Raw genomic sequence first — 19,765 nt, 5'->3', positions numbered from 1 at the left:
AGAAACAGCCCAAACCCCTTTGACGCTGCGATGGGAACCAGCAGAAAACCTTTGGACTATAATTCACTGGCAACCTGACGGCGGGGCCAGCTGAAGTCCAAGCCCAAGGCACAACGCTACGTCACGAGCCTGCGTCATGACACAGGAAAACGGTTTTCTGACAGTGCAGAGGGTGCAAACGGCCTGCAGCAGCTTAAGGCAATGAGGAGAGGGGTAATAATGCTAATAAATAATAAGAAATAATACATATAAAATAATAAAGAAATAGATATCAACTAAATAATTAAAAAGAATAAAAAGGAATAGACAACAACTAAATAATAAAACAGTTTAATAAAAATTAAAAGTAAATAATAATTAATAACAATAAAAAATAATTAATAATACATAGCCGCTGGGGCGGGGTGCTCAGGCACCAACGGCCCCTCCCGGGGGCGACGGCGGGGGAGGTCCCCTGCACCTCGCCGCAGGGCTGCCGCACAGCGGGTTTCCCCGCGGCCCCAGCGCACCCACCGGGGCGCACACGGGGCTCACGGGGGGCGCACACGGGGGGCGCACACGGGGGGCGCACACGGGGCTCCAAAACGCCTCCGCTCCCTCTCCCGCCCGCTGCCCGGGTGCCGCCCTCGGCCCTCCGCGCCGGCAGGGGGCGCTGGCTCGCGGCGGCGGGCGGAAGCGACAGCGCGCTCCGCCGCCCGCTGCCGCCGCCGCCGCGCTCCGCCGCCGGGCGAGGGAAGGGCCGCTGCGACGCAGCAGAGCGCGGGGCGGGGGGGGGGGAGGGGGCCGGGCGAGCCGGGGCCGCGCCGCGCCTCTGCCTGCAGCCGCCGGAGCCGCGCCGCCAGCCGCCGGAGCCGGGCCGGTCGGGCCGCCAGGGGCAGGCCCCGCCGGACACGCCGCCGAGGAGACGCCAGGCCGCGCTCCGCACCGAGGTACCGAGGCGGCGGGGCAGGGGGAGGCCGGCGGCGGGCGGTGCGGGAGGTGAGGAGGGCGAAGGCCGGAGGGCCCGGCGCGCATTGTCCGCCGCGGGGCCGGGCCGGGCCGGGTCGGGCGGCGGCGCCGCGGCCGGTGCGTGCGGGGCGGCCGCTCGGGGCAGGGCCCGGCCGTGCCCTGCGGCCTGGTCCGGCCGGTGCCCGCCGCTCTCCGGCCCCGGCTCTCCGCTCGGCGGCAGCCGGTGCTGGAAGGGACCGGCCGAGTCCTGCCGGGCAGATTGGCCTGGGAGGCGGCGCTGCCGCCGCGGGGCTCGCTGGCGGCCGGCGGAGCGGGGCAGGTCCCGCCGGGCGCTGACTGCACCGGGGGGTCTGTGCCCTTCGGGCCGGGGGGTGTCGGTGTGTTTGTACGTAGGAGCCGGAGGCACTGGAAGGGGAAGGTGCGGAGCGGTGTCTGGTTTAGGCTGGTGCGGCAGCGCCTTTTATCCCCGAGTTCCTCAAACGCTGTACCCGGGGACCGAATTAACGTGCACAACTGCGCCGGGTTTAACCTCAGCCTGCAGGAGCGGAGCCGCAGCTCCCGGGCCGGGCAGCGGGGGAGGCTCCGTCCCGGGCAGGGGAGCGCGGGTGGGCGGGCAGGGGGAGCCTGGTGGCCGGGAAAGCACCCAGCTAGAATCTCTTCTTTGTTATGTCCTTTATTACACGAGTTGGTTGGAGGTGCGGAGGAGGCACTACTTAGCGCAGTCCTCTCGATGTCCAGGTCTTAAGGCTTCTTCCTACAATTGTTACTTATGGTCATAGTCCTAATAGGCCTCTGTGTAGAAATAACTGTATGTGAGGACTGTTAAGATCTTGATTTTTTTTTTGCAGACTACCCAATAGAAAGCTAACACAGCATGGTCTCTGTGTTCCATAAGAGAAAAAAGTTTTTTCATTGTTTTTTCCTACAATTCAGCATACTGTATACTACTAGTATTGAAACTAGGATGTATTCAGGTGTTTTTTTGTATTAGAATTTTATGAAAATGTAATTTTTGGTTAGTGATCATCTAGGTGCGTAAGATTTATTTAAAACCTATATGCTGTCTTATGAGAATGGTGTGATTTAATTTGCATGATGAGTCAAAGATTAAATTACATGACCTAGGCTAGTTAGTTTCAGTGAGGCGAGTAACAATGCTGGGAACAACAGTTTAAATGTAGACCAGAAATGAAATTTGATTAGTGTCAAAATGTTGTCAAGTTTTTCTTGTGTGTCTCTTTTTTAAACTTACTTGTTAGAAACTCTAATTCAAGGCCCTGTGTTTTCCTTTCAGCAGCATAGTTCATCACCAGGAAATGTGTCTTCCTTTATAACGTGAAGAGCTCATGAAATCATATACTGTCAGAGGAAATTTAACATCCTGAGCTTGTGTGGTGGCATCTAAACTTTTAAAAAATAGATTTTTACTATTTAAAACGTCACGTACCTTTAGTTAATACCTGTTACCTAATACCTGTTGATGTGACACATTCCTTTAACTGCAGAGGGGAAAAAAAGGCCAAGAAACATTCTGTGGATTAGAGTAAGCACGGTACCTGTTTTGGGGTCAGAAATAACTTGATGGTTTTTTTCAGTTGTGCTGTGCAAATTGGCAGTTTATCTGATCTGTAAGAATGGCATGATGCCTTATGGTTCTGTGTCTTGGTAGGGTTCTGGCTGTTGTGGACTTGCTGCTGTATTGCTGTTGTATTTTACAATTAGTTGCATGGTTGTCTTGTGACATGAGAAACTATTGAGTCAGCCAGGTAGTAGACACTGGGCTTAAATTGTGTTTAAACTGTAATCTCAATGGTCGTGTGATATACGTGTTGGTGGGGTCTTTTCCTTGGTCAGACAAAGAAAGTACCTTAGTACGAGAGGAGATTGTGTCTTCTGGTATTGGGAGCGAGCTGAGTAAGATCTTGTAATGTAAGTTTGTTTGTATGGACTAACATGCTGCCAAATATTTCTAAATACTGATAGCATTGATTTTTTTCAGGTTAATTGCATTCTCTTATTTACTTTGACACAGAGTTCTGAAACTTTCGTGTGTTCTGTAGGTATTTAGTGCATATTTATAGATGGAGAATTATAAAACAGTCTCCTTTATTTGTATACATACATCTATCTTTACAAATATGAATTCTAAATAAAAGTGCCAGTTAAGTAATACTTTGTGGCAATATGTCTTTGAGAGATAATTATGCTCTCTGGGTATTATCAAGTGCAGACAAATGTGTATTCCCAGTGGGGTGTGATAATATTAAGAAAACTCCACCTCTTGGAATTCCCTGATTGCTTTTATGAAACATTTATTCAGGGGGGAATGGTATATATTTTGCGTTCTATCATAGAAGCTAATACATTAGTCTCTTATTAATTAGTGGATGGTTGGCAAATGAAACCTTACTGTTGCGCTGTACATGCTGCGCTCTCTAGGTTATTACGGCATTTTTATGGATGCTGGAATTGCTGTCCAGTGTCCTCACTTCTGAGTCAATTCTCTATTTAGTTTTTGCAGATTTTTTTAAATGAGATGTTGCCTTAATGTTTGTGTAAAATCTTCGTGAAAGTGGTTATAATCTCTGTAGCATGCTCTAGACACTTGTTAAAATGTCTTTTTTTGTGTTGCATGTAGAGTTTTGGAATAGCTTAGTAATAGTTGATGCTGGTTTGAAGCAGGGAGCAGAAAGGAGCCTGGGTGACCTTTTGAATTTCCTTCTGGCCCTGCTTTCTGTACTTATGACACTTTATAACATGGTTTAATTACAAGAGCAGCTATTAAAGTATGATTACCCTTGTCTAATTGGAGGCATCTTGCAGCTTTCTATCAAAAATAAAATTTGACTCATCTGCTCCTTCAAAATTAATAGTACCACAACAGCCTGCAGTTATTTTATGTGAATAATGTGCAAAGCAAAAATAGGAGTTTAATTTAAAATATCATATTTTATACATTGTACAGTTGAAATCTTGTAAATTTTGAAGTTTCTGGTAAAGAAATTGTGGCCTATGTGCACTTTTACCACTTCTTCTTAACTGCATGTTGAAGCCAGATATTAATCACGTTGGACAAAAACCTTTTTAGTTGTTCAGCGATCCTAAGATGTAGTGTTCACTGTAACTGTGTATTTTTGTAGCTGTCGATATACCTCAAGCAAAATGAAAAATTGTTTTTGCTATTAGTGCCCCAAACTGTGCTGTTCTAACAGGACAAGAACTTTTAAAATGTTACTTCCCCAATTTGTTGCCTAATTTAGGGTGTGTATTAGTCGGAATTGTTTGGCAGTTCAGCTCTCATTCCCTTCTGTCCGGGCTCTCAGTGTCTGACTTCTCGCGCCACAAGCTGGGAGAGGTGTGAGCCAGAAGGAAATGGAATGTCTTCAGTTAGAAGGTGGAACTTTACACTGAGATCCTTCCCCACCCTCCAAGTGCAAACACAAAGGTTAAATTAGAAGATGATGCTGTCTTGAATTATTTTAACAGACTTGAGCTAAGCTTTTAAATGTACACTTCAGGGGTACCTGGGGCTCAAACCGGTGTCATGTGAGTTTGGTCTTTCTTGAGCCTGTACAGATTTATATGCTTTTGTTATTCCACCTCACAATAAAATGGCACGTTCATTTGTCCCTATTCAAATAGTCTTTATAAAGGATCGAATTCAGGATTGAGCCAAACTGGAAGCAGCCAAAATGCTGTGTATTTACAGGAAAAGCTGTGGTTGTTCCTCAGCAGCCTTCATGGCCTGTGGTGGTGGTTTTTTTTTGGTTTTTTGTTTTTTCCAGGCAACATTAATTTAGAAAGTAAATTTCTTAGGTTTAAACAAACAACTGCAATTTGCTCTCTAACTGGCTTCTTTTGAGTATGCTCAGTAATGCTTCAAATAGTCAAAAGGCACTATAAGAAGTTCCTGACTGTGGACTTCAAGTACGCTAAAAGGAAGCAAATTTTTAAGCCTGTCTACAGGGGCATAAAATTATGGGGGAAGTCGCTGAATGTTGTAGCTAATTTTTCTGTTTATTAGAAATGTGCTACTTCTAGTAAAATGCCCAGTTCATTTCTTAAGATCCGTTTGCTTTCTAATTCTTTCATCCCTTTTGAACACTTGGGGAATTCATGGCTAAAAAGATAAATATATCAAGACAGTTCAAAAATTTATAAGTTATACTTAGTACAGAACTGTAATATTTGTATAGCGTGTTTTTCTAAGTTCAGAAACATCTTCGGCTGAAATTATTTCAGAGTTACTACTTGAGTTATTTTAAAGTGTTGAGATACACTGTCAAGTGTTTCACAGTGAAATGGCTGCATCAGTGGAAAATTGCTGTGTGCTGCTTTTGATCCTTATCCCATTGTGTATTTTTTAATCAATTTGTATTGATAACAAGTTCATTTTTCTTACTAAAGGAATGTAACTAAATGTTTAACTACAAACCCTACAAGATTTGAAACTTGACACTTAAAATAGCTAAAATAAAACTTGGCTATAAATTAATATGTCAGCTTTTCAGGGAGTTGAATACGTGTGATTGTGAGAGAAGTACTTATGTTCAGTCCTTCATGTGTGCAAAATGTCTTATCTCCTTTGAAGTTATCTGTGCTAAAAACATGTAATGAAAAAATTGAGAAGCAGTCCCGGAAATGTGGAACACGTACTTTTTTCTGGCTGGTAGACGTGCCCAGGCAGACAGTTGACATCTGAAGAAATACCCTTCTGAAAAGTTGTTATGGTTTTATTTACTGAGTTTTAAGTAAAACATGCTGGTGCGTAGAAATCCAAAGAAAGCCTTTTGAAGAGACAGCTGTGGAAGGGCCCTGTGTCTCACCGTCCAGCCCTCATGGCTGGTGCCACTTCAGATCTTGCCAGGCAGAAGCCGACTGCGACTTTCACTATTGCTTTTTTCTCTTTACTCCCCTGGCCAAGAGCTCACCTGGGAGGCTTACCATGGATGATTTTTTTTTTTTCCTCCAAATATTTATTCAGAGCCATGCCAGCTTCCCAGCTCATCTGCTGAGGAGGTTGCTTTAAAAAAACAAAATCTGTAACCACTGAATTATCAGTAACACCTTGTATGGTGGGGTAGATGTGCGTGCTGATAGCACACATTCAGAGCATCCTGCTGCAGTGGAGTCTCTGGTTTCTTCCCCTGGGTAAGCAGTTTCAGGAGTTTTTGCTACAGTTGTAGAAATGAGGCAAAAGTTACTTGCGTCATTATCTATTACTTTGACTATTACATGTAAAGTATGCACTTTACTGCCTTGGCAGATCATACTCCTTTTAATATATGTCAAAAGGTATTTTTGCCTGAGGTATTTTAACAATTTATAAAATTAAACAGCATATACCATTTTGACTTTGTTGAACATTGTGTCTAGACAAAGAAAGAGCAAAAGCAAAGTTTGTTCACAGAGAAGTAAGATTTTTAGAAAATAAAATGGGAATTTTATTCTACCTCAGTAAGCCCTCACAGACACTTGCGGAGTGTAACACACGTGAGCACTGAGAAGTCACTCCCACACAGTTTACGAAGGCATCGTTCTTCTAACCTGTAACACCTGCTATTCAAGTCCCAAGCTTCTTCTGACTGGAGATTGGATGTGATGGAGAAACTTTACAGGGGAATTTAAAGAGGCACCTTGTAGGGGAAAGGGCTGAGGCACGGTTCTTGATAAAGGCTTTGTATGTGCTCAGTACTAGATTAGAAAAATCTTGAAAAAGTGAAGTTAATATTTCAAAAGTTAAGAAATTTTGATAACCTCACTTTGCTTATACTGACTTGGTACAAAAAGTTAGGTTATGAGTTTGTTTTCGGGTTTTGTTCGGCAGGAACTTTCTTCAGTCAGTGCACAAGAGAGTGCTCAGTGAAGGGCCATCCTTGGCATGTACTTGTTTAGTTGCAATGTAGTATTTGGTCTTCTGATTTGTTGCATAAAACTCCGTTCCCTGAAGACAGGAGGATCCAGATTCTTGTGAGTTTTTCATTGGTTCGCAGATACTCATGAAAGTACAGTTCACACCGGTTTTCAGCAGCATGATGATTCTCCTCCTTTTTTTCAGGAGACAGGGAATTTTCACCTGTGTTCAAGTGCTTGACATTGTGTTGTCTGGTGGAGCACTTGAGAGCTTACACTTCCAAAGCTTTTATTCCAGTGGCATCCGTTGGTGATGTGAGATTCAGTTGCAGGAGGCTTTTGATTTTCTACAGGGGCAGTTGGAGACCATCTGTGCTGTTACAGTGTATTTGCAGTGGCATTTGTCATTCAGAGACCTGAACTGCTGCCTTGGTATTAGATGTTAGCTTCAGAGTCTCATTTTGGGCTCCCAAAAGGGGACAGATACTTAAATAAAGACCACATATTAGACACTTGGGTTATGTGTTGCCTAATGAGAAAGGAAGATTTGGGATGAAATTCAGCTGGCCAGGGCAGTGCTTAAGAGTCTTGACTGAGGGACCTGGTTTTGCTGCCCCCTGCCTGGTTGCATGCTTTCCAACTTTAAAATCAATACGGAACAGCTTCTGTGGAAAATTATGATTTTTTTTTTAGCCTAGCATAGTATGTCAGTGGAATGAACAAAGACTTCTCTTAAAGTGTAATTAAGAAACGAAAATAGTCAAGATAATTAGAAAACCTTAAATCTCAAAGAGTTGGTTGTTGGACTTGAGGGCCTTGCTACTTGAACATGAGAAATTCAGCTTGTCTGAAAATATGGTCTGCAAGCGAACACTGTCTCCAGTGACCACGATAAGCAGTCTTTTTCAATGAACTTCATGGATAATAATTGACAAAAAAAGCTTCTTTAAAATATTCTAATTTTTCTAAACAAGTGCTGTTCTGGATGTGATTTTTAATCTCCAAGAAAAGCAGTACATTGACTCATCAGCATTGACTAACATAGTTCCGTTTTACATCTATAATTGACATTGAGCAATATTTTAAACTCTGTAATAGGGTGGAGCTGGAGTAGACAGTTTTTCTGTGAGGAGCTGCATCCATTCACAGCATTTTGGCCAGTCCTGGTGTGGCTGTGCAGTGTGACTCGTGTTCCTCCTCACCCATGGGCTATGGTGAGGGGATTAACATCCTTAGATCCAAAAGAGCCTTGTTGTTTCAGGTTAATGGAATATTTTCTAAATAAGTCTCAAAAACTTCAGGATATTTGTGCATGAAAACAAACTTAGGAATGTATCGAAGTTTTAAATTCTGCGAAAGAATTGTGCGTCGGTTTTCTTCTTTCCTTTAACTTGGAAAAAAACAGTCTCCAGCCCCCCAGCTTTCTGGCTGGTAGTTGTAGTTATTCCTTCCTACCTGTGTATATACATTGTTATCTGTCTTCAAGAGAAATGAACTTCATTTAATGAACTTTCGTTCTTGTTTGGGAACTTACGTATATATACATGTATGCATATATATAAATACAAATGTTAACAGCCATGTAAGCACAGATTTATAGGGTCCATCCAACAGAAGATAGATGATGTTTTTTCCTTTGAGACTAACCATGCAAAGCTTTTTTCTTCCCTTAGGAATTACACTGAATAAGGTCTCAGCGTTGCTGCAGCTGAGGTGTTGGAATCTGCAGAGTAGATGGCAGCCGCCTCTCATATATTAACGCAAGCCGAGGACTTAATGGTATCAAATCTAGGAAGAAATGTCAAATCTGTGTTTTTAGAATTAGCCGTTCTTGAGCTCTTTAGCAAACAAGAGGAAGGATTGTTGGCCAGAAATACAGCATCTTTCCTTTCTTAAATCGGTTATTTTTAACTTCCAGAATTACTTACAAGCATCGAAAAGTCTTAATAAGTACAGCAGAAGTTTCTACAACCTGTCACTTCTATTTATTATGGTATTCTAACTTTCAGTGTTGTGAATTCATGCCTCCAAGATTTATACCAGAGCTGAGAAAATCTGGCCTTTCATCCAGTCCCTCAATTAGATAACTGGACTAAACTAATTTTAAAGTGATTGTGAATGGGAAAATTAAAGTCTATATTTTAGCAGCTAAAAGTGAAATCTCAATAGTTTCAAAAGCAATCAAGTATTGAGTCTTTCACATTGTTTATATAAATCTTGTTTGACTTAGTAATGAAAAACATTATTTTAATAGATATCTGAATTCTGTGAAGTCCCCTGATTTACTTCTGTGTCTAATGGATGGTTGATCAGATTCCAAAATTGTCACTGCATGCCTTTTCTTTTTGTTATTTTCAGAAACTTTAAAGAATTTATAACCAATAGTATGTTTTGACTGCAGTCAAGCCTTAGGTTATAGTTTTAGACCACAGGATCTTGAAAGCATAACCTTACCCGCTCCTTAAATTTATCATTTTACTAATTTGTGAATAACTTCAGAGTTTACCAAGGCTGTGAATTTTGATAGCTGCAAATTTTTATTTCTAGAGTAGTTGATTGTTTAAGGACTCTTGTTTGATTGAAGCTTTTTGGTGATGTAGAAAGCAATGGCATTATACTGTTGTGAACTCCTGTCAAAGTACTTTTTATAATCCCGTATTTAAATGAAATTAGTGTTAAGATGTTGCACCAATTAACCATTTTAAAGTGTGGTGTGTGTTTGTTTTTCCCCCACGTAGCCCTAAGAAAGAGAAGGACTTGACAGGATACTGATGTAGCTGAAATACTTATAATTCTACATTATATGTTATTAATTATCAGCTGAAATGCAAGCATTTCCACCTGAGCCTGGTGTCAGCCCTTTGGAAGATCTGCTGTCCTTTGGAACAGTATTTTCAGTAGTTGCAAAGATGATGTGTGATCTTTCCTTGGGTAAACTTGTAGAGATGATAACAACTTCTTCTGGTGGTGTTTAATTTTCTCTTGGTAGTGTTACACAGTAATGGCGTTGAAGTTGGGAGCTCTTATTTTAGTATTGTGAAACAATTTGACAGTTCCTTTTTCTAGTCCAGCTCTTCTTAGCGGGTCAGATAAGGGAACTCTGTCCCTCCAAGTTTTTCCACTCTGTTAGTTGGTGTAATATTAGTTGCTTCTTGTTACAAGCCTAGTTTTTTTTTTTACTTGCCGTCAGTAGATTGGTAGCCCTCTAACATTTTTCATTTGTGGTCCTCTTGGCGTGTTGCTGGAGAGATGCTGACTCCTATATAGAAAACGTAAACAGTGCTGGGGTTATTTGTGAACCTTCTGGAGAATCACATCTACAATAGCTATTGCTAGCTACTTTGAAGTAAAATCAGTTGGGAAATCTTCCTTTTGGAAAGGTATCTTTCCGCTGTGGTATTCCCCATTCCCTCCTTTTTTTTTTTAATGCAAAAATGCTTCTTGAAACTTCTGGGCAACCTGTCTTAGTTCTGGCAAGCAGAAACTGTAAAGTATTTCGCTTGGAGTTTTTATTGGAATAAATTTGAATGTTAAACTTTTTATGAGGACCTCCTACCCGCCTGTCCCAAGCTGTTTATTTTCTTGTATTTGTGACTCTGATGGAAGTAGAGAATTTTGCTTGCCATGATGGGGTCTGCCTGGAAAGATAACTCGACTGTTCCCAGGAGGGACATCCAGATGAAATGTAACATGTATGTGTATCTGATGGATCACCACAGACATCTGGCACGTTTCTATTCTGTTTCCATTTAATGTACAAGTAACTCCCAGTAACTGGAACTCTCAGGTGGCATCAGGAAGGAAAAGGACTTTCACATCGTTTTTTCAGGAATACCTGGCTTTTCAGAGTGTGTTTGCAGACATATCCTGCTGTATCTTAGGTCTTTGGACTGTCAACCTGTGGGTCATCGGAAGGACTCTTAGGTTGGCATGGCAGGAGGTTGGACACGTTTTAGGGGACAATCTAGATCATTCCTCCTTCTTGATTCCTGTGCTGCAGAGCATTTCATAGCATGGAGTTCAAGGTTACACTGAAACTTTTCTCCCTCTGCCTCACAATATTTGCCACAAAAGGAAAATACGATGGCATGGTGTTAAAAGTTCTGGCTCTTGCCTCGTCTCTCCTGAAGGTTTGTGCCATGGCGAGTTCTCCTAACCCTGGTATGCATCATCTCTGCCCTTAAGTTTATCTTTCTGTGATCTGCCTTGCCCCAAAGGAACACACCTGTCTTGGCAGTTGAGGTGCGATGTGGTTTATGTGTCAGAAGTCAAATCTATTAGTGACTTTGAAGATGTAGACCAAACATGTGAACTGGCAGGAGAATCAGAGGTGGTTTGAGGGAACTGTGTGAGGGACACTTTTTTTTTTTTTATAACTGCTTTAGGAATATTGTGATCTCGAAGTTATTGATGTGGAATTTCTGTATCACTGTGGCTGGTTCTTCTCTTGGGAGAATTTAATGAATTGTCATTTAGGCTTTTGTTTTGTTTGCTTGTTTGTTTTTATTTTTTGTTATCATGGCACACAGTTTGATCATCAATTCAGTAATGACTTCTACTTTAGTTGAAAAGGGAGATAATATTATCAGTGTATTTTCTCTTTCCTGAACCTGTGACAGTTTTGTTCATGCTAAACTTCAGGCAGCTACTTCTCATAAGTGTATTTCTTACAAACACACTGGTGTCTTGGTAGCAATGAGGTATATATCTGAGTATCTGTGTGTGCTCTGGCCTATAATGTGTTGATTTTTTTTTTTTTTTTTGGTCTATTTCAAGTGATTCTTGATCTTGAGTATTTAGGGAAAAAGAGAAGTTTCTGCTGGCTAGCCTCGGATTTTGCTGATCTTTGTGCAATTTCCCCATCTGCCGTATTGTCCTTAGTACAGCGTACTAGGGAAGAAGCACGCATTTTCATCTGAGAATAAGCCGGGTAAAAGTTCCATGCTAAAGGTACCTCCATACAGCTAGCTTGGGAAAATCATACTTGACACTTGATTTATGGTGGTACTGGTGTTGATTGTCAGTGTAAAGGAAAGAACACTCTCTGTAAAGGTACCTAATCAGTAAAGCCCTGGCATGGTTGCAGTTACCGTGGTCAGAGGTTGTGGTTTAACTAATATAAGCTGTATCTGCACTAGTAGGATTTACCAACAGAGCTGTGTCAGTAAACCCTTTGTATTGTCATCAAAACTGTATTTTAAGTGCCGGGGACCATGGCAGAATAATAGTTTGACAGCAAGCATGTTTGTCAAATGGATAGTGACCTTATGGATCAGCTCAGATATTTCCTGTACATTAGCTCCTAGTACTAGGTAAGAGATAATTTAAGGAAAAAAAAAAACCTCTTGAACACCTTCTTCCCTTTACTGAATGAGGATGTAATGAACGAGAAGGAAAGGGTTCACAGTAATGTTGGGGTCATGATTCTGAGTTGTTTATTGATTGTTCTCTCCTGCCTTCTCTGTGACTCAGTATATAACTCCCCTAGGCTATGTCAGGAACTCCCTTTTGCAGAAGAGATACGTAATCATTGAATAATGTGCCAAGTTCTTTCGGTTTCATGTGGCAAGAATCAGCTTGGATTCATGAGAGTTGATCTCAGAGTAATTCACATTTTAATCTTTGTGTCATACCAGTGGGCTCTCTCCATAAAGGTAAAAATGGCAGAACTGAGAAGTCGTCTGTGGTCTCAGAGTCACCTCCCAGGAGTTTGACCACTTGACATCTTTTTGCAGCACAGCTTGCCGTGCCTGTTGGTTTTGGGTTTCTGCCCTAGTTATGTCAAACTAATGCACAAAAGTAAACCCATGCTTGATTGCATGTCATCTCAGCTGGTTTCTGAAGGGCTGCTGGGACTGAGGTGAATTGTGCAGTAGTTTAACATAAATAGTCTTTAATTGTGAACACCCAAATTGATTATTTTGGAAGGGAAGCCTTAGCAGGTGTAATATGTCAAAGCAGAGACTGATGTAATTTGTTATACCCTACCTATGGTAGGGGCTGGTAGTCATCAGTTAGGGAAAATGGATACTCCTTGATATATCTTCCAGTTCTCAAGTCAATGTTTTTAGGATGTTCCTGAGCTGTTTCGATCATTGTTGAATAACCCATTAACTTAATACTTTGATGTTGTAGGTTTTTTTCCCTACCTTTGTTACTTGTGCTTCTAGAGAATGGCCGGTGTAGTTTTTTGTTTATTGAGGGAAAATTATCTAAAGAAAATGGCACCTTAGAGGATTGCACCTGGAGCAATCCCAGGACCATTCTTACAGTTTAATTGTTTTCAACTTCTCTTCAAAACAAAACGCCCAAAAAGCGCACGTGCGTTTCCCATCCTATCTTGTGCTAGTATGTAGGATTCTCATCCTCCTTACATAACTAATTCATGTGTTAGATAATCTGTTTTTCCTCTGTCTATTGCACCAGATTTCTGGTTAAAAACTAAATGCCAATGTTGTGTTGCTAGTAGGTTTTCCTGTGCCTCGCTTGTGCAGTTTCTGATATTCGTACAGCTGTCTTTAGTTATTGGGCCACGTTAACTGTAGACCATAGTGCACTATGTGAAATGAAGTCAGAGATTGAACTGCAGTGTACTTTCTGCCTTCACTTTTACCACTTCTTCACTCTCAACATTAACCCTTAGATCTGTATCAGAAATCTGATGCAAAGGGAAAACCTCTGGAAAGGAATGGGAATAATTATACTCAGGAATAGAAGCAGTTACAGAGGAGACTCTTTGGGTTTGCATTTTTGCTTCCAAGGGTGGGTAGAATGGCACATACATAATTGCAGTGTTTTTTGTCATGTAACAAATATTCTGGGTTTTGTGATGATGCAGTAAAGGCATCTGAGCCAACAGGGGGCTGACTGTAATGCCAGGTTATGGGAAAATTATTTGAACCTCAACTTGGCCAGAAGTGGGCACATCGTCTGACAATTTTTCTTGAAACTTGGAGTAAGTTTTTCTTTCTTCATGTGCAGTGTGTTAGAGATAGTAGTTACTTTTTGTGATGAAACTTGTGATTACTATTTCTAAAAACATATATTTACCAAGGAATAGGTGAGGCATTTACATGCTTGTCTGTATACCATATTGCAATATAGCAGTAAGGTTTGTGGGGAAACAAATGGGTGGGGTAACTAAACAGTACACCAGGGAAAGAGTCTGAGTCATAAGATTTCCTTGAATATGGAGAAAGAGCTGGGATCTCAGACACTGAGCATTAGTATTAACAGACTGTTGTGCCTATTCTGGATCTCTGAAGCCCCTCTGAAGCAGCAGCCTTATTTAAAACCTATTTCTACTTAAGTTTCTGCAGAAGCTCTGTAGCTGTGTGTTAAACTGCAGTGAATATAATGATCTACAAGTCGCCAAGTATAAGGTGGTTTAGGAGGCTGCAGTGAGCTTGTAGAGCCTGGTGGCAGTGGGTGCTCTGCTCTTTCCCCCACATGGTGCAGGTGTCTGCTGGAGAAATAGGCTCTGGGAGAGGCAGAAGGATCAGTAATTGAATGGCAAGAGAGAAGCCTGCTTGATGAAAGGAATCAGCTGGCATTTGCAGGGCTGTGAACTGCTGGGCTCTTAATTCCTTGGAAATTTTCAGAAAGCCATAAGATGTTTCATATGATGTGTTTCGTTTTTATGTAGAAATTTATTTTCCAATTTCCTTTTTTTCTGAATCCATTGAATTGATCTTTTTTGTTCACTTAATTGTTCATCTGTATTACAGCAGAGAATTTACCATTCTTAGGTAGGGGATTTTTTTTCCATTTTAATCTTTAAGTGGTTAGCACCACAAATGATTCTGTGATGCAAAGTTGTGAAACTGCTTTAGAATCAGATTAAAGTTTTCATACGCTGCAGACTTAATAGAACAAATTAATAGTGAATTTTAAGGAAGATGCTGGTGTTCAGTGATGGGTGGGACATGCCAGGGATGAGATGAACATGCCTATGTTGAAAGAAAACTTACATGTATGAATTATGTTCCTCACCAAATATCACAAGAGACCCAAGCAGATCGTTGGCTACTTTAGCCATGTTGTGTGTCAAAAGTTTTACTGCTTATATGTGAGACAATTGGTTGAGTCCTTCTATCCGCGTTTTAAAGTTATCTTGAAAGAAATGCTGAAAAGGTGTGCAGAAGTATTTAGAGGACAGCAAAAGTGCCTTAGAGCTGGAGTATACTCTTAAATTTTGCCAGTTGGTAGGAATTACCATTGACAACTATAGCCATTCTGTTAATGGTGTGCTTCCGCAGGTAAAGCTATGGTTATACTAACTAGCTCATGCTGGAGCCCTGAAATAGACTGAGGTGTGGCTTCTGCTCTTTATCAGTCTCCTTTCCTCCATGATAGAAAGGTTTTATCTGGGAGGTTGTATTAGTAAACTACGCTATTTAGACATGAATTTTAAATGAGAGGCTGTCATGTTTCAATTTGTTTAGCATATCAAAAAGAAAACCGAAAAAATGTTTTTGGTACAGTGCTGAGGCTCTAGAAAATTGTTTAATCTAGTGGGAAACTACACATCCAGAACCAGGGCACTGAAAGATGTAGTAGACAACAGCACGTGAAAAGTGTGGAAGAATGTTTTAATGATGAATATGAGTACCCCGTTTAAATATCCTGAAGGAAATGATGGATGCTGCCTTGGGTCAGCTATACTCGTGCAATGAGAAGCGGTAAGGCCTTTCAGGAGGACGGGCTAGAGCCAGGACTGGCAGCGCTGGGCTGGCGCTGGCGTTTCGGATGCTTCTGAGTGGGACCGGCCGCTGCCCGGGCCCTGCTGCAGCGCAGGGGCTGCTGCTCCTCTCGCTCACGCCGCTTACGGAAAGTACAGACAGTACCTAAAGTATGGCGAAATACTCAGATAACCAGTAAAACTCTGTAATCTTGTACAAGAGGGCTGAATAGCTAATATGATGTCTACTTCTGCCTTTGAAGTGCTTGAATGTTCTTTTCCCAAGCAGCATGGTAGCTTGCATAAAAAATGGTTCTTGGATCAAAGGAGTGGCTGTCATTCTTGCTTTTGGATGCTGGGCATGTCTGAGAGTGAGGCAGTGCTTTTAAAAATGCATAATTTCTTGATCTATTTCTAGTTTTATCATTCTAACCAGCCTTCACAGCGGTGAATTCTGGCTGAACTAACAGCTGCTTGTAACAATAAGGCCTGATGAAAACTGATTTATGTTACTGGTTTCAATATTGGCTTAATGATCCTTGTTAATCCAAGAGGCATACAACAAAAGAGCAGGTTCTGAGAGGAAATCAGTTCTATCAGGACAAGCACGTGCTCATGGCGTTATGTTTTTAATACAAACATGCCTCTCTGGCGAGATGCAGCATGTTTTTTCAGGAATAGACTGATAAATTGTCAATTAAAAATGCATATACAGAGTAAACCCAACTGTTTATTGTGAATCTGGGTATTTTGCCTTTGCAGACTTATTGTTATTTTATTGTATTTGCTTAAGTCAATCTCCCATGTGTTATTAACACTGTTGAATGTAGCTGGCACATGTTGAGGATTTGGGGTTAGTGGTGGGCAGCCTCCCTGCCCCTGGAGGAGATGAGGGGGAGATGCTGTGCCCTTCAGCCTCCTCCTCGCCTTCCTCTCTTGGGCTGGCTCTGCCTCACACCTGGGAGTGCCTTGTACTGGTTTCTCTGAAGAACATTTCAGAAATATTTTATTTTTTTTCTCTTCCCACCCCCCCATTTATGTTTGGGTTTCTCTTCTGCCATTTTGTTGGGCTCAGTCAGCATTCTGGGCATTCAGACAAATATCCGACCACCCCAAATAACTGAGGGAGTGTGACCTTCCCCCTTCAGCCCTGCGGTTGATTTGGCTCCCGCCTTACCGTGAAGTGCCCCTCCAGTGAGATCATGAGAGTGCTGATTCACAACTATTTGCAGGTCAAAGGGATGCTTTTTTTACATTCCTCACACTTCTCATTGCTTACTTTCCTTTTACGTGTTTGGTTTCTGATAGCTTAGTGGGTTGAATCAGCTGAGGGGCGAGTCAGCTGGCCCTGCTGTCAAGGCAGGGGAAGGAGCCCGCTGCTGGGAGTGGGGGAATGGGACCTCCCTACGGGAACCTTATTGTTAATGTGTTGGTGTTATTCAAATTGATTTTGTTTGATCTTCACCAGTTTTCTTTTTATGTGCACATTAACTGGGTGTTACATGTGCTTTTTCACTAGGCTTGGATTTTTTTTTTAACATGTGCAATTGTAGCCAGAAAGTGAATTGTGTTTTGTTTTTTTTTTTTCCCCCTCCTCTTTTACTTGTTAGGAGCTTACTAAAAGCATCTTAAACTCTTTGTGCCTGAACAAGGCAACAAGATCTACCTTTAATATAGTGCAGTTAAACTGGGAAGCCTACAAAAGAATAAGAAATTGAGTTTATTGTACCAGGTTGTTTCACGAAATTGGTAATGTAGGTGTTTTGTATGTTGTTTAAGTAGCATTTTGCATGGGGGAAAGGTGGACATTTTCCCCCCTGAGCTGGAATAATGTGAATACTTGAATTAATTTGATGCTTTATTTATGGATTATAGTTCTACACAGAGGAAAAAAGTTACAAGTTTTTTATGATGTAGTAATTCACGGTAAGTGATAAGCAGAAAGCCTGACTTTGCTTTTTTTGTCTTTGCCTATACAGCTAATGTTCCCTGAGCTTCAGTATAGCTTTAAAAGCCTGCATTGCCGAGACTTCAGCGCTGGCAATTTATTTGTCTGTGGAGTAACTCTGCACGTGCCACTGCAGTCATGAGTCTTGGGTACCAGAATTATCTTGAACATAGTTGTGCAAGCATCTTGCAATATGCTTTATTTAAAATAAACACACCACCACCACTGAAAATCCCTTCTATTGTTAAGTAATCAGGGTTTACACTGTAGCACATACTTCTACTCTTATAATAGGTAGCACATTTTCTCACAACAATTACACTCCAGGGTAGTGAATCTCTTCTGCAGAGAATTAAAATTTATTAAAAGAGAGGGATTTGTGTATCATGCTCCTGTATTTGTTCTTGCAGCAATTTTTTGAAAGAGGGCTGTCCTTACAGTGAAACACTTTTAAGTGTTACCTGCTTACTTGAAAAAAACCCAATCTTATCTATGATACACATTAGTTTGAAATTGGATGTTAATTGATTTGTATGGTCAATGCAGTGAAAAAAACCATAAAGCCTTATACATAAAGCAAACTGTGCACGATTGCACACTGCATTGACAGAGCTAGAAATGATATACTATGTGAAACAGCGGGACTACTGTCCCTTGTTATCACAAAAGTCCAAATGTCCCAGTGTGCCCGAGTGTGTGTCAGCCGCTCTGTGTCAGTCGTGCTGAAATCTCTGGGTGTTTGGCTGCATGCCATATTGTTGTTTGACAGTCCATTTGGATTTATAATGTCGTTTAAGATTTCTAAATGTGGCTGTGACACCAGTGCTTTGAGGACCTTTAATTTTGTTAGGTTTGGCATGCTTGAATAACGATGAAATAAAATGGCATGCCTAAGAAAGCCTGAGGTTTGTGTAATATCATTCATGGCCTCTTTTAACAAATGGATAAAAGCAGCGAGGTTTCTAGGAAGGTAAGATAAAGCAAAGCAGCCCAGCAGAGCACAGAACTGTCGATTTACTTGTGCAGTTTAACTCTTCGAAAGTTCCATGATCGCTTTCTTAAGCCATGATCAAAATTTTATCATGAATTTGAAAGGCTGCCAGGTGCTAGTAATGTGAAACAATTATCATTTGACATGATGTAAGGTCTGTTCTTATTTACAGCAAATGTCATTTGATGTTGTTTCCTTTTTTTCCCGTTTTGCAGATGCGGGTGCTTGCAGTTCTTTCCGATCCCACACAGATGTTGTCATTGTCTATTGTGCACAGGCTGCTGCTTGGGGTGGTTTTGCAGGGCTGGAGAGGGAACAGCCTGCCTGTGTTCTTGCTGCATGAGGTGCAGCTCTGATGAACAAAGGACTGCTACTGCTTTTTCTTAGCAAGATGTGGCACAGGTTCTTCAGTAATAGAGTTTCGCGTCAGGGTTGGTGGGGTCTTCGGTCTTGAGGCCCCACATAATGTTCCCGGCAGTGCCACTGCATTCTTTCCAGTAACAAACTGAAATAGCAGAAACAATGCACTTATTCCATTTTGTATAATAAATGAAATACCTTGAAGGAAAATTTGTCACCTTCAGTAATCAAGGATTTCCTTCTTACTGGTGCTGGCATTCTTGCCTGATTTTTTCCGAAGTGCTCATGAGAAATTTAAACAGGAAATTACCTGAATTGGGAAAAAATGTTCAGTATAAATATATGCTAGTATAAATATATGCTAATGAACTGTTATTAATTGATTATTTTCTGTTAGATACGCTAGTACATAGAATAAAACTCGTGTATGACTTGTGTATGTATGTAGGCGTATCTGATTTATACAGGACCTGGAAGGTTTCATGAATAAGTTAGTGGTAGACTATTTTTAATTTAAAGAAGATATTGAGCACTAACTTGAGGGAAATCAAGTTTTGTGAATCTAGATGTTTGACACACCATGAGGGTTGTTGTTTGTCATTATTATATATTTCTATGTTATATATGTTATCCATGTAGTCTTTTAGTTTAGAAGCATCTTAGTTCTGATCTAGAAAATGAGTATACAGAGATATTTTCTTGGTTTTGATTTCTTTTCTTTGTATATTGCTGTAATACTATATTTTCTGATTCCATATAATATTTTTATTCTTTCAAATAACTGTTTGGATTCCTACTGGATTTTATTCTGTTTTAACACATAATCCAAGGAATTAAGACTAGCAATTTTTTGAGCCAGTCCTGCTGTTACATGGGCATAGCCATCTTCCAGAATGAATATGCTGAGTAGTTGTTAAATGCTGTTATTATCAGTGATGATGTGCAAGCGTGAAAGGATCCAGCTTTGTTTTCAGGGCTCATCTGA

The 19,765-nt window shown here is 41.1% G+C and overlaps 1 protein-coding gene across 1 annotated transcript in view; it reads left to right on the top strand.

Annotated features, from left to right (window-relative positions):
- The first annotated feature begins 833 nt into the window (after nt 1-833).
- Nucleotides 834-19,765, top strand: part of CAB39 (calcium binding protein 39) — a 43,502-nt gene continuing 24,570 nt past the window's right edge. The window contains exon 1 of the mRNA XM_065639924.1: nt 834-929. The gene's annotated coding sequence lies outside the window, so the exon portion shown is untranslated. The remainder of the gene's footprint in view (nt 930-19,765) is intronic.

The sequence above is a fragment of the Caloenas nicobarica genome, chromosome 8 (genome assembly GCF_036013445.1).
Source record: "Caloenas nicobarica isolate bCalNic1 chromosome 8, bCalNic1.hap1, whole genome shotgun sequence".
NCBI lineage: Eukaryota > Metazoa > Chordata > Aves > Columbiformes > Columbidae > Caloenas > Caloenas nicobarica.
This window is presented reverse-complemented; position numbering and strand designations above follow the sequence as displayed.